We start from the raw sequence: 7541 nt of genomic DNA, 5'->3' as shown, positions 1-7541 counted from the left end.
GTTGTGACATAAAATTTTGTAGGGTGACGTGAAAAGGAAGAAGGCTGTGCAACAACAATGCAGACTCATATTCCCTTTCCCGGGAAGCTAAGCTCAGAGGCAAGTGACTTCCACTTAGGCATGGCATCCCCAGGTCACACACTAACCAATCATATTGTCCTTTTTAATTTCATCCTTACCCTGTGGAATTGAACATTTCTAGTCTTAGTATTAAAAGGGAGCATTTCCTTTGTGGTTGTGGTTTTTGAAGTTGCCGGCTCTGTTGGTTGTAAATAGAGAAAGACGACTTAAAAGTGGCATTAATAGACTGTGCACTAGAAAATAATGGGCTAACCATGACCAAGTGACCCATGACATGTTCCAAATTGTGCATTCCCTTCTTTACCAACATTAAGAATTGATCTTTACAAATTCCCACAAATGACAAAGGTGTGGTCCTTTTTGGAAAAGCAGCAGCTATATTATTACCTCAATGCGGGCTTTCCCAATGTGGGTCAGTTCAGAGTCTAGGAATTTAAGGCCAGTTTATGGCTGTGTTTCCCCATTCCAGCCCTTAGAAACAGTGAGGAACACTCACAAAAACTTCATTCACCAACCTGCTTCTGGAATTCTCCACATGTGAGGAGAGAGGGCAGAGGAAGGGGACTTAACAGGATAGTTAGTCCTCTGTATTCAAGCATGGTATCCGTGGATTCTACTTGGGGAAAAAAATGTGTCTATTGAAAGAACATCTACAGACTCTTTTTGTTGTCATTATTTCCTAAACAATTGTATGACAAGCATTTACATTGCATTAAAGCATTATAAGTAATCTAGAGATGATTTAAAGTATACAAGAGAATGTATACAGGTTCTATGCAAATACTACTCTATTTTATATAAGGCACTTGAGCATCCTCCAATTTTGGTATCCAAAGGTGGTCTCGGAACCTCGACATATCAAGGGAACAGTACCAGCTCAGGGGATAGTCATTTTACATCTCCGATGAGCTGCTAGTGATTGCAGCACTGTGTGCCAGGGGGACCCATCCCCTGGATACTGTTGGGAGTGGTGGTTAAAAACACCAACGTGGACAATTATCCTACCACATGAACCTGCCCTTCAAAAGTTCTAAGGGGAAACCTTTTCCTAGGACTGGCAGTCATTCAGTTTTGTAGAACAAGCAGCAGGATATGAGGCTGTGGTTAAATAACACTTTCCAAAGCATATGTGAACTCTTCAAAAGAACATTACTTCTAGTTGGTTAAATTTTGTGTTTGTGATCATTTCCAGAAAAATGTTGACATATGTCTTTTTAGTAACAATGTGATGTTCCTGGGGGAATCAAATAGATTATTACAGTATTTTTCCTCTGGAACAATTGTTTTACTTTCTTTGTGCATGGATCACATGCATTTGACTTAAATTCTCTAAGAATACTTCTCCAGAAGGGAGCCCAGACTTACAGAAGCTGCCTTTGATAATCTGCACAGGTGATTTGGACCGATGTTATCAGAGAGTGGTGTAGTACAGGGTGAACAGTATGGACCAAATCCCATCTCCACTACTAATTGGTGGTGAGAGCTGTACTTTGGGTGTGCTGATGGTAAAATGTGTACTGTAGGCTCATTGTGAGGATTAACCAGGTTAATACACATCCAGTGTGCAGAACACAGACTACCATGGGACTTACACACCACTGTGCTAGTCAGCAGTGCTGTTGAAGGGGCTTTGACAATTCCAAGAGGCAGAAGAGTTGTGTGCTAGGGTGCCAGTGTTGCACACTTGCCTTTCAAAAGCTGCCCAATATTTTCTCCTGTCACCTTCAGAGACACTTTTTTGTCATTCTGGGCATGCATATTTCTTCCTTTCATGATATCAGGAAAGAATTGGAGATGGTTCAAGACCACGGGGAGGAGGGAAACGAGATAAAGTTTTCCATGTGGACCAAGTCAGCTCTTCCAGATGTCTCTGTCTCTGATACTTGGAGTCACAGCTGCTCCATTTCAGCAAGACTACACCCTTGATTCTTCCTGACAAATTTGATAGGTGAGGAATCCAGTCTTCTCTTTTGATTTTGCTTGCAGGTTCTGCTCAGTCTCACTCTCACCTGGGCTGCTTTTTACTCACACTCCTTCTGGCAGTTTCTAGCTGATCTCTCTTGCCTTCTGAAGAATTTTTTGGGGATAACTCTTTTAACATACCTGGGGAACAATGCACATACCATGATGAATTATTGCAGAGCAAATATGCCAGTCTATGCCCTACCTAAATAAAGATATTGACATTCCCAGCACTCAGTACATTACCTCATGCCTCTTTCCAAGCATTACCTCCTCCACAGGTAGCTATTGTTCTGATTTCCCTCACAATAAATTAATTTTGGATGTTTTAAAGCTATGTATAAATGAACCCACATGTTTGTACTCAGAGCTTGGTTTCCTTCACAAAGTATTCTGTCTGTGAGATTCCTGCATTATGTTGTGAGCAGTGGTTGTTTTTTTCCACTGCTGTAGAGAGCTACATCTTATAAATTTCATCCATACATTCTATTAGTTCATCCAATCTCCTTTGATGGACCTTTGGGCTGTTTTCAGTTTTTGACTATCATGGATAATACTGCTATGAACCTGTACTTTGGTAAACATATGTAGGCATTTCTGTTGAGTATGTAAGAGTGGAATTGATAATAGTAAGCTATGCAAGTATTTGTTTCAGTAAGTACTGACCAACAATTGTCCAAGGTGGTTGACCCAACCTACACAACTGCTAGCAGTCTGCTAGTATTCCTTTGGTGATACATCCCTGCTAGCAGTCCACAAGCATTCCTTTGTTGATCATCCTCACCAACACTTGGTATAACGAGTGTATTTTCTGGAGTATGTGTCTCATTGTGGCTTCAGTTTGTATTTCTCTGGTGATTAAAAATGTGTACCTTTACAGATGTTCATTGGCCATTTCCATATCTCCTTTTGAGAAGGGCCTAATTTAATTATTTATTCATTTTTTAAATTGGGCTGTCAGTCTTCTGATCTGGAGTTGTTCTTAATGTAGCTTAGATATGAGTTATTTGTTGGATAGTTATGCTAGGTAATTTATTACTGTCTCCCTTTCCACGGCTGTGCCTTTCTACTTTCTAAAAGATGTCTTTTTCTCCCTGAACAGATATTCTCAATTTTAATGAAGTTGAGTTTAGCAATTCTTTCATTTACCTGTTAGTGATTACATGTCCTTTTTGAGAACTCTTTGTCTCAACATTATAGAATTATTCTCATGTGAAATATTATAGAAACTCTATTGCTTTACCTTTCACATTCAGGTTTATAATACTATTGGAACTGATTTTTGGGTATGGCATCAGAAGCATTAAGTTTCATTTTTTTTCCATATGGTTATCCAATAGACCCAAATACATTTATTGAAAAAAAAGTTCTTTTATCCTTTTGCCTATTGTATTGCTATGGAATCGTTGTAAACCAAGTGAACATGTATGTGAAGGCCTGTTTCTCTACTTTTTTCTTTTTTGTGTGGGACTGGCGTTTGAACTCAGGGCTTCACGTTTGCAAAGCAGGCACTTTACTGCTGGAGTCATGCCTCTAGTCCATTTTGCTCTGGTTATTTTGGAGATGGGGGTCTCACAAACTATTTGCCCAAGCTGACCTTGAACCGTAATCTTCCTGATCTCAGCCTGCCAAGTATCTAGGATCACAGATGTAATCCATTTTTCTATTTGTTTATTCATGACAAACAGTGGTGTATGAAGTACTGTGGATTATCTGCAGTATAAATCTTCCAGGTTGTTCTCCTCCAAGATTATTTTGGCTCTTCTTGTAGCTTTGTATTTCTATATATTTTAGAAATAGCTTGCACATTGCATATACATGCACACACACACACGCTGGGCTTTTGATTAGAATTGCACAGCATCTGTAGATTAGAACATCATTGAATCTTATAGATGACGAGCAGAGAACTTTATAAATTGGAATCTTCTGAATATAGTACATATTTCCATCTATCCATGCTTTGTAACTTTCCTCAGCTATGTTTTATGGCTTGCCATGTAAAAGCTTTGTAGTTTTATTATTTAAAAAATTTAAAAAACTTTATTCATACATTGTGTACAATTGTGTACAACTCATTTTTTGTATATTACATTACTAATTTTTAAGTTATCGTAAAACATACAAAATTTTTTGCCATTTTAACAACTTAAAGCATTAATTACATTCAAAATGCTGTGCAACCATCACCACTTCTATTTCCAAAACTTTTTCACCATTCCTAAAAGAAGCTCTGTAACCATTAAGCAGTAACTCCACATTCTCCCTTCCCCAGCTTCAGTGATGACCTCTAATCTATCTTCTGTATCTATGAATTTGCCTGATCCAGATGTCTAATATGGGTGGTATCATACAATGTACTTTTGTCTCTGGCTTGATTCACTTAACATAATGTTTTTAAAGTGTATCCATATTGGAGCACGTGTTGAAATTTTATTCCTTTTTATGGATGAATAATATCCCATTACACATATATACCCCATTTTTCTTGTGCATTCATCTGTTGATGGACTATTTGGTCACTCTGACTTTTTGGCTATTGAGAATACTGATGCAATGAACACTGATGTGTAAATATCTGCTCAGAGTCTTTTTCTACCTAGGAGTGAATTGTTGGATCTTAGGTAATTCAATGTTTTAGATTTTGAGAATCTGCCCAACTGTTTTCCTTGTAGCTGTATCATTTTATATTCCAGCAATGGATGAAGGTTCCAATTCTTCACATCCTCTCTAATACTTATTTTCCTTACAATTTTTTTGATAAAAGCTATCCTAAAGGATGTAAATGCTACCTCATTGTGGTTCTAATTTGCATATCCTTAATGACTAATGGTGTTGAGCATCTTTTTGTATGTTTATTGACATTCATATGTCTTCTTTGTAGACATTTCTATTCAAATCCCTTTTCATTTTAAAATTGGCCTATTTGTCTTTTTGTTACATTGCAAGTGTTCTTTACATATTCTGGATGATAGACATTTTTCCTTCACTTTGTTTGTTTCTTTTAAGACCAATTCCTTATAATTCTAGAGATAAAATACAAAACAAGGAACAGACTTGGTTTCAAATACATAAGCAGCGAGCAAGAAATTTAAGCAATACTGTTAACATTGTTATAGAAAGATGTTAGCTTACTCTAGGGCACTTAGGTTTACTTTAGAATAAACATTGCTTCTCTTTTCTTCCCACCAGGACGTTCTGAGTATAAGGAATTGCTCCTGCTCTCTGGTAGATTTTCCATATAGAAGATGTGGAACCTAGAAATTGTGCTGACAACTGGAGTAGGCCATTCTCAGTCTTCTGCCAGAATGAAAGCCGAGTGGTAAGTCAGAAAATCCTTAAACCAGAACAGTATCTATTTTCGTGACCACATCTGCCAGGCACCAGTCCCACTTCCTGCAGAGCTAGGACTCTGACATATTCCCTGCCTGTAGCCTCTGCTAGCCTCTTAACAGATTTATCACTTGCAAGCATTTTCTCCCATTCTTCACTTTCTGAATAGTGTCCTTTGGCACAAAAAAAGCTTTTAATTTTGATGAAGTTTAATTTATCTATTTTTTCTTCAGTTGCTTGCGATTTTGGTGTCGTATTCAATATGGCGTTGTTTAATCCAAAGTTATAAAGATTTACACTATATTTTCATATAGTTTTATAGTTTAGTTCTTTTTTTTTTTCTTCTTTCTTTTCTTCTTGATATAGGGCCTTACTATGTAGCCCAGACTGGCCTGGAACTCATTATTTAGCCCAGGCTGGGTCTTGAACTTGTGATCCTCCTGCCTCAGCCTCTTGAGCACTGGGATTACAGGCATGAACCACCATGCTTAGCTTAGCTCTTATATTTAAATTGCTGATCCATTTTGAGTAATTTTTGTTTTTGTGTGAAATTAAGGTCCAACTATACTCTTTCCTCTGTGACTATCCTGTTATCCCAATGCCATTTGTTGAAAAGGTTTTTTTTAATCCACTAAATATGTGATGTATAGATGTAGTTGGTTTATTGTTTCCTTGCTGATCTTCTGTCTGATTGTTTTATTCATTATTGAAAATGGAGTATTGAACTATTTAATTGTTGTGGCTAAATTACCTATGTCTGCCTTCCATTGGATCAGCTTTACATCACATATTTTGGGGCTTCGTTGCTAGGTGTATGTATATTTATCATCATTATATCTTTTTGATTTATTGATTTTTTTTTCTTTTTAAATGTCTTGTCTCTAGTAACTTTTTTTTTTTTGGTGCTGGGGATGGAACCCATGGCCTTGTACATGCTAGGCAAGTGCTCTACCGCTGACTACACCTGCAGCCTGTTATTTACATTGGCATTGCCATTCAGTGCTCTTTGGTTACTGTTTACATGTATGTCATTCTCTATTGTTTTATCTTCAATGTATTTGAATCTAAAATGTGTTCAGTATCTTGTATATATATTTGGATCATTTAAACTATCTATTCTGCTAATCTCAGATAGGTGATATTAACCCATTTATATTTAATATAATTACTACTGGTAAGGTAGTTTTCATGTTTGTCATTTGGTTTCTATATATCTTAGGACTTTTTACCCCCCAGTTCCTCCATTATTGGGTTCCTTTTTTGTTAAATATTTTCTAGTGCATCAATTTAATATCTTTGTAATTCATGTATATATAAAGAAATATATGCTAGGCAAGTTTCTGCATGCCTGCAACAGGTGCCTAAAATCTGCTTTTGCTGTGGAGCACTGGCTCTTTACTTGGGCCCATGAATTAACTAAAGGCAGGAAACAGATAGATGATTGAAATGTCTCTTTTATGTAGAAATGGAAGCCATAAATTAATAGTGGAAAAATGTAACCAGAACTACAAAAGGGAAAAACTTTTGATATAGTATGCTTGCATAGTGGTCAGTTAACTCTGCTTGTTAATCAAGCTGACAGTTCTCCCCCTTTTTGTCTATATGCTGGAGAGCCCAAAGTTAACTCCCTTTACTCTTCAATTAAACCAGGAGGTCTTTACCCCTAATCTTTCTGACCACCAGAGAAGTAAACCCATCAACCAAGACATGCACCTTCTAAGATGTGGTGCCAGGCACCATGAGAACCAAGGCCAGTGCCTATTCTGGGACATGCATTTCATCACATACGCAAATGGAGCACCTGAACTCCTCTTTAAAAAGTGAACATTTTCTCTCAGAAGTGGGACGACAGAGCTTTGAAAAGTTGACTCTCCCTGTCCTCCTCTTTGTCTGATGAATAATAAATCGTTTTCTTTTCCTCAAAACCCTGCTCTAGTTATTTGTGTATTGGTATTGAGGCCAGGGGACCAGCTTTCCAGGTAACATGCCTGTAACTCCAGTACTCAGGAGATTGAGGTAGGAGGATCATGAGTTCAAGGCCATCCTGAGCCTCTCTCAAAAACAAAACAAAACCCTCAAAACACAAAAAAGATCCTAAAAATAAGTAAAAATATGAATATATACATAGTGATTTATATATAAATATTTTACTTATATACAAAATA

The 7541-nt window shown here is 37.2% G+C and overlaps 1 pseudogene; it reads right to left on the bottom strand.

Moving 5' to 3' along the window:
- Positions 1 to 5174: 5174 nt before the first annotated feature.
- Positions 5175 to 5462, bottom strand: LOC109699274 (MICOS complex subunit MIC10 pseudogene; annotated as a pseudogene).
- Between the last annotated feature and the right edge of the window lie 2079 nt (positions 5463 to 7541).

The sequence above is a fragment of the Castor canadensis genome, chromosome 12 (assembly GCF_047511655.1).
Source record: "Castor canadensis chromosome 12, mCasCan1.hap1v2, whole genome shotgun sequence".
Classification (NCBI taxonomy): domain Eukaryota; kingdom Metazoa; phylum Chordata; class Mammalia; order Rodentia; family Castoridae; genus Castor; species Castor canadensis.
This window is presented reverse-complemented; position numbering and strand designations above follow the sequence as displayed.